We start from the raw sequence: 12564 nt of genomic DNA, 5'->3' as shown, positions 1-12564 counted from the left end.
TATTTTTCAGTAACAGTTGTGGTCAGAAGATTACCACTTATGATGGGAATAAGTATTAAATTAAATTTTGGGTTTTAATTATGAGGAATGGCGTTCTTAAGCTCACTTTCAATGGCAAAAAGTTTACTTGCTGTCTAATACAGCCCAACTACTAACAGGTGCCATTTTTTTTGTTCCTGTCTCCCCCTGATAGTGGCCATAATGCTGACCTGGATAAGTGTTCTCACTTACCCCAGGTAAGAGCAAAAACATGGTATCAATATATCATCAGGATCCAATTATCAGTGACATTAGCTCAGTTCATTTTAGCTTCCTTTCTAATTAAGGCTGTCATTGTCCTTTCTAAACTCCTCACCCTATTCCATTTCTATTTTTACAAAAAGCTTATTAATGCACTGATTTTTCACCTTTCAATCTTATCTCACCGTGTTCTCTCGTTGGATTTGTATTTGATGATGTGTTGGCAATGTGATAGATCGACAGAGAAGTTAAAGGGAGGAATTTGGCATGAAAATGGGAGCAAATGAGATAGTGATACATGTTAATGACTCACAAAAATGAGACCCTGGAGGTGAACAAAAAGGTTTGGGTGACAGGAGAAATGGCAGGTGAATGTGCACTTCAGTGAAGGACAAAGAACAAAAAATATGAATATTCTCCAATATTAGGCCTGCAAAAAAGTTTGCTGACTTGTCCTTTTAATAGGTAATGGATGGACATATGATCTTTTTCCAACAGAATGTAGAAAGGCAAAGAATAGAAAGATAAGAAACTTTAAGAAGCAGAGATATGAGATAGTCATATCTCAGGAATATCATTGAAAACATTTCATTTCAATTTAAAAGAGAAACAGATTCACTTCACACAGACTGTCATATTTCAGGTCAAGAAAATGGCTGTCATGAAAGCCTGAATCTTCCATGGCTGCCACAGGAGATTGAGGGGTTTCTTAAACATGCATGAAAGAATCAAAGCAACACTCCCGGTATATTTTTGATCAGGGAATGTCATTATAATAAAATTCCATAAAGTCCCTTTAATGGAGCTATTGTTAGTTTTTCTAATATGGACAATTACCACACACTTGAACCATGTGCTAGCCATTTGGGTGCCCCAAGCACAAATGCTTTGCATAATCTTTCCATAAATTTTGCTCCAATACCTGGATACAGCACTCTGAGAACAACCAGCTTCTTTAGCATAAACCTATTGTGGAGTGTCATCCTCTGTGCAATTGACTGTCTACCAAACAGCTATCTAGCCTGCAGTGGTTCCCATGATTATTTAGGTCATGTCATGACCATGACATAACATTTCTATATTAAAAATCTGATTTTTAATTCACTTTACACAATATTCTAATTTTCTGAGAAGATGAACTTTTGATCAGCTGCACACAACAATCATCAAAATTAAAATAGGGAAAACTTAAATTGGTATCGCTCCACGTGAAACAAATCTAAGCTTCTGGTTTTGATTTGAATTACTTTTTTATTACCTATTTCAATGATACGCCCTGCACTTGTGTTTTAAGCAATATAAAACTGAGTCATAACTGTAAGAGTTTGTCTTACTCCTATTTAATATAATGTAAGCCTACAATATATTGCTGAAAGTCAGGGTTTTGAGTAGCATACATCCCAGTGGAAGGGTGCAGCATTTGTAACCTTGTGTGACGCTTTAAAGTATGTGTTTCTAAGTGATGAGGATGAATCCCAAGCCACCAGCTAATGGTTGCCATAGATTTATTAGAAGCACTGGGGTACTTAGCTTTAGCCTCAAGAGACAGGTTGTAATACATCATCTGCTCAACCAGGCTACATACCTCAAACTTTACATCAGAGCTTTCAGAGAGACTGTCAGAATTTACATGGAAATGTGTTTAAAAAAAAAACAACCAAAAAAATAAAACCCTTGTGAAGCACAGGTGGTGTATAGCATCCAATTCTGTTTTCAGATGATGCCTTATGTCAGCCTGTGAAGTCACAGCACTGAGCATTTGGAGCTTTCAGGTGAAGTAGTTGTCTCTCCAACAATAGTGTTTTCATAACCAGCCAACTGGGAGGAGATCTAAAGAGGGAGGCAGGAGCACTAATCAATAGGAGAGGGCGGACTGGTGTCAAACGGCAAAAAAACAAACAAGCCATTATCCTGACACACACTCACACACAAGAGATACATTGGATATTTATTTTAGGATAGGTCTAAATGCATGTATTTCACAAGGTGAGATTGTTGTTAAATTTGTAACAAAATGTGTGCATGTATTTGAGGGAGAGACATTCTGTTTTTGGTCATTCTTCTTCTTTTTATGCTAACTCTGATTATGATAACATAATGCCTAATTATAAGTGTGTTACATTAAACCCTAACCATAAAACAAAAGCATATAGACTGCAATCCAGCCTTTATAAAGCCATCAGACTCCAGAAAGACAAACTCTTCTTACATTTTTGGACTGAACAAATGCAAGTCTACATGTACTCAGTATTAGAATTCAGAGAGATACCATTTTAAAAACCCTGTAAACTTTTAAGAATAAAAAGTACCATAAATCAACTGCTCCTTAGTGAGGAACCAAGAATACATCATGTTCAGAAGAGTCAGGTGTTTTTCATTAATGTAGGCATATAAAACATCTCAAAAGCAGCATACTGATCAATATGTCTAAATGAGGTGTTTGGCTAATGCTCTGGCTAATGTGCTATTTTTCAATGGCTTCAAATTAAAACAGCAGAAATAAGAGAAAATTAAAGATGATCTTATTGCTTAGTAAGCTTCTCATAGGTAAATTTAAACATCTGTGTTAAAGGAAGCTTGCGGCTTTGTTTTAAGGCAACACCTGAATCATACTGCTTTGTTTTGTGAAATCAAAAAGAGAACTGGATCGTCCTTGGACGTTCTTCAGATTCCTGAAAGTCCTAACTTCAACCATTCTAACAATTATATTTAAGTATAAGCACCAGAGGAATGTCTGGACAACACACTGAACAACATTCAGAAAGGGCAGGGGTTCTGTGTCCCAGAGAAGAATGTGTACCAACACCAAAACAAGAGAAGAAGACCTTATGAAGATGGTAGCTACAGCAGGTATGACAGTGTTATTCACAGTGAACACAAAGTTTGTACCAACGTGGGCTGAAAGACCACGCAAAACATTCATCCATCCATTCATTTTCTGTTCACCCTTGTCCCTTAGAAGGGTCGGGAGGGTTGCTGGTGCCTAACTCCAGCTACGTTCCGGTCGAGAGGCGGGGTACACCCTGGACAGTTCACCAGTCTGTCGCAGTGCAGACCATGCAAAACAGAAGAAGCCATTTATCCATAAGCAACAAAGCAACGAAACTAAGGGACAAGGGCCTTCCTTTTGGATAAATGGATGTTTTGCTGCAGGAAGGACTGGTGCGCTTCACAAAATAGCATAAAGCTTTTCTTAAAGCTCAAATGCATCTTTCAAATGAATATACCACTAAATTAGTTCTAGAAAATGTTTGGAGGTGACCTTCACAGAGTCCTGATCTCAGTCCCATAGAAAATTTCTTAGCAGAGCTGAAAATGTGTGTGGGAACAAGGCAGCTCACTAATCTGAATTTTAGTTACAAACAAACTGCAATAAAAAGCATGTGTAAATAGGAATTTTTTTAATTAGCAAGCAGATGTGATTTTAACTCGGCTACTAAAATGTAGACTTGGTTTCAATACTTGCAACAGTGCTGAGTTATTGGAGACACAATATTAGTTTATGTATATTTTTAGGAAAACTAGAAAACCCTGATTAGTTTTCATGCCTGTCTCCCTCACTCAAGTCTTCCCACTACCAAAAGATTTCGTGTCATTAATGACTAGGTTAAAATGCTGTATTCTCATAGTCCTTGGAAATAATTCATATCTAGTTCATCATTCTGCTACTACTTTATTCAAATCTTTATCCAATATTCTGCACTAAAAACAGTTTAATATTGGTTGAGGAATGCTAATTCCTATATGTCGTCACAAGCTGCTTTTCTATTGACCATAAAATTGTAAAATTGGAATTATGAGAATAAATTTGCTTAATGGAAACCCCTCAATTTCAAAGAAACGTACACTTTTTTTGATGAAAAGTTTTTGCTTTAGGATGAGGTGGCTTTCCAGCCATATTGAAATTTGTGTTTTTCGCAAAACTGCAACGAAAACACCTTTTGGCATCACACAAGTCATGCCAGTTTGTATACAACAGCAATATGCTTATTTGTAGGCATTGATCTCCTTGGACTATGTGTAGCTGGTTCCACAAGAGGTGTCACAGCATCACACACTTCATCAAAAGTTTAGTTTGCTAATTTAAAGTGTTGAATCCATTGCTCTGTAAAATCACCATCTGCAATTTTCCAAAAATGCTGCATACGTAGCCGTTCCAAAGTTTTAGGGGCTTGTCACTCCAATGCCAATCCCATCATCTCCTCTGATGGCAGATGATGAGCTGTGGCTGAAATATGAACATTTTTCAAGCAAGTGGCATGGTACATTCATTGATTAGAGAGAAAAAACTTTAAACATTCCACTGGCACAGTCACCAGTCAGAGTTGGGCAAGCCGATTTCTCTGAGCCTCTCTAAAAACTAAGTTCCTTCATCTCTCCTACTTGTAGACCTTCTGCTTGCATGTTTGGGTTCACACGTTCAAAATTATTAAAAATGGAGCATGCTAGTAAAACAAAGTTGATTTGCATGAGCAGATTCCAACTCACTCCTGTTCACTCCGCTGACTGCTCTGCATCTGTGTGGGCATCTGTGCGAGAGCCGTTCACATGCTAACCAGTATGTATGTGTCAGCTTTTTTTTATCAGCGTGGGTGTACATTTTCCCTTTGCCAAGAAGAACGTGGTTGAAATAGCACACATCAAATGCGATCAAATGGCATAAACTCTGATATTATGTCTATTGATCGAATCTATGTGGTGGCACTTGGAGGCCCCCAAGGCATGAATCGGCGCATGAGCGTGTTTAAGTGATTTGTGCTTTGTCTGATGTCTATGCTTGTCTGCATTTGTCTACTTGTGTGTATGTGTGTGTTAAAGTTTGTTCATAGCATTGCTGGTGATGGAAAAAGAGAAAAAGAGAAGCGTTATTGATTTCTAGCCTAGCTGTGCCACAGCAAGAGAGATCTGTTTGGGTGGAACTGTGATTACCTCCCTTTCCCCATGTCCCTCTCTTCTGCTACCTCTCTTCACTTAGCATACGAGCAGGCACTCTCCATCCGTACAATCTCAATCGTTGGGTCTAAACAAAGCGTATGATGTGCTCTTGCTGTCGTCTATTTCTGGATGCCAGCATGTCTGGGAGAGAATATGTTTCAAAGTTTCTGCAGCTTAGAAATGAAGTGTTTATATTCTAAGTATACCACACTTTCCACACAGGGATTTGTGGGTCTGCGTTTGTGTGTCTTTGCATTCGTGTTGCTGTGCATACACTTTCTGAAACAATGACAGCAGTATGTAAGGTTTTAAAAGATTTTGAAGCGAATCAGTTGCTTGGTTACCAGAATCTGTTTGGTTGGTTCCAGTTTTTGCATCTGATATTGCAGTGACATTCATGTTTATAGTGCTATGAAAAGGCATTTGGCTCCTAGTAGGTTTCTTTTGTTGTTGCCTTTTTGGTAACATATATTTCAGCTCTTCAAATTCGAATATTGGACAAAGATAACAGGAATAAATACAAACAACAGGTTTAAAATTTAAATTTTATTTGCTCAGGGGAAAACATATTCATACCACCCTAACTAAATCTGAGTAATAACTTTTGTTGAAAAGCCAATCACAAGCTACAAACACATCTACTTTATCAATAGAATCAAGAAACATAATGGAAAATTCTAATTGAATACATCTGAACTAGGCTAAGGGTTCTTAAAAATGCCCTTATCCAATAAAACTCTAGAAGAAGAAATTTTCAAGGCTTTGTGAATTCAGTGAACAGCAAGAAATGCCTTTATTCAGAAAATGTGAAACCATGGAACAGAGGGGAACCCCCCCAGCCCACCAAGAAACCTTCTGGAGCACATTAATGACTAAAGCAGGAGATTACAAAACAACCCAGGACTTTGTGAAATACAAAAGGCCTCTGTTGCATAAAACATTATCTGGCATAAAACAAACACTACATTTAAGAAAAAGAGCATTATACCAAGAGTCAAACCTGTTGATGAAAGTGTAATGATATGGCGATATTGCTTCAGGTCTGTGATGACATCCCGTCATGGAATCATGAATCCTGCTTTCTAGCAGAATGTCGGACCATCTGTTTGTAGGATAATGATCCGAAGAACACCAGCAAGTCTGCTTTTGAACTGTTTAAGAATTGTTTAAAGACTAGTGAGCCACAATTGTTCCGTGACATAATGTGGATTGATCATTGCCACCAAGTTTGGTCCAGTTTTGTTTTGAGGGGTAATAGCTTTTTCACATTGGGCTACCTGGGTTTGGATAACTACACCAGCATTTTAAGTAAGATTGAAAATCCCCACAAAACAGAAATCTATAAAGGGGCAAATACTTTTTCACTGCCAAACGTATGCTGCAAAACTTAAGCCAGTCTGTTTAACACAAGGGAAATGACGAAACTGAAATCAGAGTACAACATTTTCTCAGCACATCTGTCTTTCTCTCTATTCACCAGCCTCTTCCCATGCTATTAAATTAGAACAGACGGCTACACAAAGCCAATCTGTGTTTCTCACTATGCGTAGTCAGATAAACAGATAAATGATTAGTTGTAACAGAAGAGAGGGAGTCTTAGTGTCATTATTATGAGTGAGAGAGGGATCAGGATTAAAAGAGCAGCATTGTGTCTACCAGATTATTGCTTCAGTACGGGTGTGTGTGCATTCTGCATGTGTGGTTGGCTGGTTTTCTCATTACAGGATTAAAGAGCATCTGGTTCAATGTTCCCACTCAACCCTGCCATTCAAAATCACCGGGGAAATAATACTCTGTTGTCTCGCTTAGGTGTGCTTGAGTGTCTGTCATCCAGTTTCCTACGTACCGGCCTTCACACATGCTGTACACATGACTGTCCTTGCATGCCATCTGGGAGATCAAATATGGATTGGATTGAATTGAACTGGACACAAGCAGAAATGAAATTGCCGTGTCTTGAGGCTGTGTCAGGGAGAGTTGAGACGATGTGTGCTCTTGGCTCTCCGAGCAAAAGAAGAAAAAAATTCAACAACCTCTTGACTCAAATACATTTCTGGTTATATAATAGAAGGCAAACTGAGAATGATTCAGCAGGATCTGCTGGCAAAATCAGATAGATAGATAGATAGATAGATAGATAGATAGATAGATAGATAGATAGATAGATAGATAGATAGATAGATAGATAGATAGATAGATAGATAGATAGATAGATAGATAGATAGATAGATAGATAGATAGATAGATAGATAGATAGATAGATAGATAGATAGATAGATAGATAGATAGATAGATAGATAGATAGATAGATAGATAGATAGATAGATAGATAGATAGATAGATAGATAGATAGATAGATAGATAGATAGATAGATAGATAGATAGATAGATAGATAGATAGATAGATAGATAGATAGATAATTTTTGCTATAAAGCAAGCTATCAAAAAAGATCATTAGTGTATCTTAAAGCCCTTTTGATGAGGGTCCTAACATCTCGAACTGAAGTGCATTTTGTAACACATCTAAACCTGACGTATTATTTAAAATGTTACTTCATTACATATCTTGCACATACTGGGATGAAGTGTGTAAATTTAGCAATTTTCTACTGCATAGAAAAAGAGCAAGCACATTTTTGCTGGGGTATTATTTCTCATATTTTGGCAAATATTTTGGGTCAGATTCAGTTCCGCTGCCACTGTCTAGCTAGCCCAAACCCAGTGTCCGTGTGCAATGTCAAAAGTTATCTGACGCCTTGAAATTGGCCTCTGTCTCTTTAAGAAGCTCCTGTTTTTTCCGACGTTTCACTTTCAGCATGTCATTATAACAATTTTATGATCAGTGAAGACCCTGATGCCATTTACAACCATTCTTAGGAGCGTTGGACTGAGTATTAGCTCATATGGAGAGGAATGTGGACGAGGGTGTTCTGTGAGGTGGAAGTTTGGCTGGAGACTGCATCTCCAAGGAGAAGCTTTGTGGAACTATGCAGCACTTAGTGAGAGCAAGCATTTAGACTCCCTCGAATGGCTGCTAGAGGAGGTTTAAGGATTCCGCAAACATGAATGCAAGAATCAAAGCAGCACTCCAGATTTGTTTTTGATGAGAGAATAATATTATAACACAATAAGAAGCTACATTTATTTTTTTTAAATGATCCAACTTAACACCTCCCTTTAAGAAAGCACTATTAATTTTTTTTTCTCATTTTCACTCACCAGCAGTAAATAAATAAGAGTAACTACCATTTCATTTGCACAAACTGTATTTTTGTTGGCAGTCTGCACAGCAGTGATACATCATAATGATCGCTGATAGTGGTGTCATGCTAATATCAGTATTTTCATTTGTTTGTGTACTTGGGAGTGTTTATTGTTTTGCCCCTATTAATCAGAAGCTATCACTTGTGGCTAATGGAGATAGATTATCAAGCTCAGAGACGTGACTGTCCCTGATAAAGCCTGCTTTCTGTGTGTGTTGCTTTGTGCTGCCAATATAACACAACTGTGTGACTGTCTGCTTGATGGCTAGAGCCACCACAGTTTGTGTCACCTATGCTCGGCAAAGATGGTGAGGGAGTGTTTGTAGAAACACAGGGGTTAAAAATATTTAATGCCATCTGTGTGTGCATGAGCATGTGTGTGTGTGTGTGTGTGTGTGAGGGGGGGGGTATAATTAGTTTAGACAATGCTTGCACTCACTCTTCACATTTATTCTCTAAACACACAAGCTTTTAAGAGCACCTGTTCAAGCTTCTTCTACATGCCCCGAGGTAGGAAAGACTTTGCCTGACTTTAATTCCTCAGAGGATACCTTAACTATCTTTGCTGCACAGGGTAAAATGTAAAATATAAGCAAAATACTAATATCTCTTCTGCTTACTTGAGGAGTGTCCTTGCAAAGCTTCCTGTAATATTGCTTGCCCGTTTTGCATCATGGAAGGGGATTATTCAGTCCTGCAAAATTAGCACACTGAAATAAAAAAATAAAAAACTCAGCAAACTCAAAATCTTGTTAATTCAACAGAAAAAATGAATGTTTGCATTTGAGCAACAAACTGTGAATCATCCTTAGGTGCACACAATCCCCTGCAGATGCGCTCTCTTAAGGAAACACGCACTTGTGTAAAACCATTTTACTTTCATTAAGCATCATTCAAAATAAATGAGAGCTCTCATTTTATTGGGTTCTGCCAGACTTGATTTGAGTGCCTCTTCAGCATAGAACCTCACATCAACAGGTGCATGGGACACTTGGATATCCCTCATCCTGACACCAGCGATAAGAGAGAGAGAAGGTGAGCTCTACTTCATCCCTCCTCTGCTAAAACGCGTGCATTCACTCCAGAGGTCATTTATTTTTGTGCCGTAGAGATGAAGTGCAAAGACAATGTCATGTGGAACGTCAAATGAAGATTTGCACACAGCAAACACTAAACTAGGGTTTTTCAAAATGTGGCCCAGGTAGCATTTGCAACCACAATTCAGGAATGATACAAATTTGGCCAAAGTAGGTTGTAAGAAAAGATTTAAAAATATTTTTTGTTGAATTTTCATTGGTCTTATCAATAATTAAATACAAATAATAATTCAAGACAAACTAAATCTTAAACAGAAAATGTTAACTATAGCACAGTGTGTACGGTAAGTTTTTATTACTCATGTGTATTTAGTTTATTGCTACGCAGGTTCAAGTGAAAATGCTACACCAAGTTTTTTATGGATTTAAATAAATTTGGTCCACAACGTTTTTAAACCTGAAAAATGTGGCCACTTTGACAAAGAGTTTGGACACCACTGCCTCAAACAGAATGAAAGTATTTCCACTTTTAAACATGTTCTAGTATCACATTAGAACATTGTGGTATATACTGTGGTGTGTTTAGTGTCACTATGGATTCATTCCTACAAACAGTAAAATAGCCTTAAGTTTCTCCATTTGGAAATAATGTATTGCCAACGATTTTGGATCATCTCTTTTAAAACATTATCCCCTCTGCTCATCCCCACAAGTGACCATGTCTCTTAGCTCCTCCCACTTTTTTTGGAATTTTTCACAATTTGCCAGGAGTGGGATTTAGCTTTCAGAGAGATGTTAGTTGCACTTTAAACATGCCATTTATACTTGCAATTAATCTGGCAACAAAGCTAAATTAAATTAATTATGCAAAGAAGAGTGGTCAAAATTACTCCACGGTGTAAAAGAGCCATTGCCACACTTGATAGTGTCACCTTTGATTTTGCAACCAAAGGTGACACTATCAGTTATTAGGTTTGGATTGAAACAACCATTTAATAGAGAACTAGAATGAAATTAATAGCTTCTTTACTTTGTTAAAGAATTTTTTTTTTAATTATTATTCAGATTAGTGTCATGTTCCGTGTTTTTCTGTGTTTTTGTTTCGAGTTTCCGTGTTGTCCTGTCTCCCCTTGATTGTTCCCAGGTGTGTCTCGTTTCCTTGATTGCCCTCTGTGTATTTAATCCCACCTGTGTCCTTTGTTCTCTGTCGGGTCCTCGTCTGATGTTTCCCAGTCCGTCGTTTGTGTCCTTCGTATACCCAGTTGCTACCGGTGCTGAACCCTGGATTCTGCTCTGCGGTGCTGCCTGGCTGTTGGACTTATTTTGTGGACTATTTTCATCATTAAACTATCCATTCTCTCACTTCAACCTGGTGCATCTCCGTCTGCCTCACCACCCACGACCCTATTTCATGACAGTTAGTTTTATCTGAAATTTGAAATATGTGTGTGGGCATTGCATGGGGCTGTGGTCAGAGTGGACAGTGTATACAGAGGGTACAGACTTTGATGTGGTCCTCCTGAGTTCAACTCTCATCCTGGGTCCCTTTGCCACATGTCTTTTCCCCTTCTCTCTTTCCTCTTCCTGTCTGATGTCTAGCACCTGAAAATAAAAACAAAAAATTAAATATACTGCACTACATGCTTATTTTTGTGAATTTGTAAGCCAAAGCCACCCTAAACAGCAATGTGATAAACCTAGTTTTAGTTTTTATTTTCTGTTTTATGAAACTAACACCACCTGGACCTATCTCATTCCAGAATACACCCAAAAATTGGGTGATTCTAGAAGTTGTAGTAATATAAAATAGGATTTAACTGTATTGAAGAGGCCTTAAGATGACAGATTTACACACTCTAGTTACACCAGGAACATCTTGACAATGGGTAAAATCTCAGATAAAACACAATGTAACATTTAAAATTGCAAAGATTTTGCATCATCAGGTAGAGTACAGACTGTCAAAATATCCATTTGACATTTTACTCATGGCTGCACAGAGAAGAAGCGTATTAAAAAGTTCTCCAACATTGTTTGGATCACTAATGGCATTTTAAGGTCAGCGACAACAACAATCAAGTTTTCTCGTCTCTAAGCAAACAAAGTAATAATAATACATCTATAAAAAAAAACAACCTCCTTACTTATTGTTCTGTTGTCTTCTTTCAGCTATTGATTGCCAGCTGTCTTGAGGGCATAGGCAGACTTAGTGATGACCTTTAAAATCTGTGTGTGTGCTGTAGATTGAGTATGTTTGTGCGTTATTACCTCCGTGTCCAACCTCAGCATGTGCTCTCTTTGTGTTCTGTCATGTTATCATATTTTCTCCTGTTCTCTTCATCGATTACCTGTCATCAGGATGAAAAGTGGACTTTTGTTTCTCGGAGTTAGCAAATAGCATGGTCTTCCTACTCACCTGTCTCTCTCTGTTTCATTTTGTCTCCCTTCTGCTTGTCTGACTTATTTCTCAAATACAGGATTTCAAATGTCAATCTCTTCCGTCTTATCTCAATTTTCTTGGACTTTTACACTCTCTTTTTGTGATATTTAGTCACAGGGGTTCTTTATTTTGTCTTTTGAACTGTAAAGTTGTTACAGGAGGCGGCATCACCTTTTTAGTGCACTTAACTGTTTGCCACTTTTTTCAGTTCCTCAAATCCTAGAGAGTAAATCTGACCTGCCATCACACATTTGTTATGCATGGCTTCACTTGTTTGTGTCTGCTTTCGCATGCCAGTGTGTGCACATGTTTTTTCCCCCTTACCCTGCATGTTATTAATATTGCTGCTATGCATGGCTAAGCATGGGGCAGTTCTCTTACTCGGATGCTAAACAGTAGCAAAAAAGAAGGCTAAGTAGGAAGGTCACCTGAGCATACCAAGGGAGATATCCATCACAGCAAAGCAATAAATTCCTGTGGACAGCATGGTTATTTATTTTTATTCCTGTGCAAAAGAAGACAGTTTCTGCAGGTAAACTGGCAGCCAGCCTGAGGGCAACTTGACACATCCACTGCAGACATTTTAAGGCGAATACAGAGTCCCAAAGTAAACAAACTGACTGAGCGAATCAGTTTGTAAAGTTGCCC

Source organism: Gambusia affinis, linkage group LG04 (genome assembly GCF_019740435.1).
Source record: "Gambusia affinis linkage group LG04, SWU_Gaff_1.0, whole genome shotgun sequence".
Lineage (NCBI taxonomy): Eukaryota > Metazoa > Chordata > Actinopteri > Cyprinodontiformes > Poeciliidae > Gambusia > Gambusia affinis.
The sequence above is the reverse complement of the archived record's forward strand: the minus strand, read 5'-3'. Positions refer to the sequence as shown.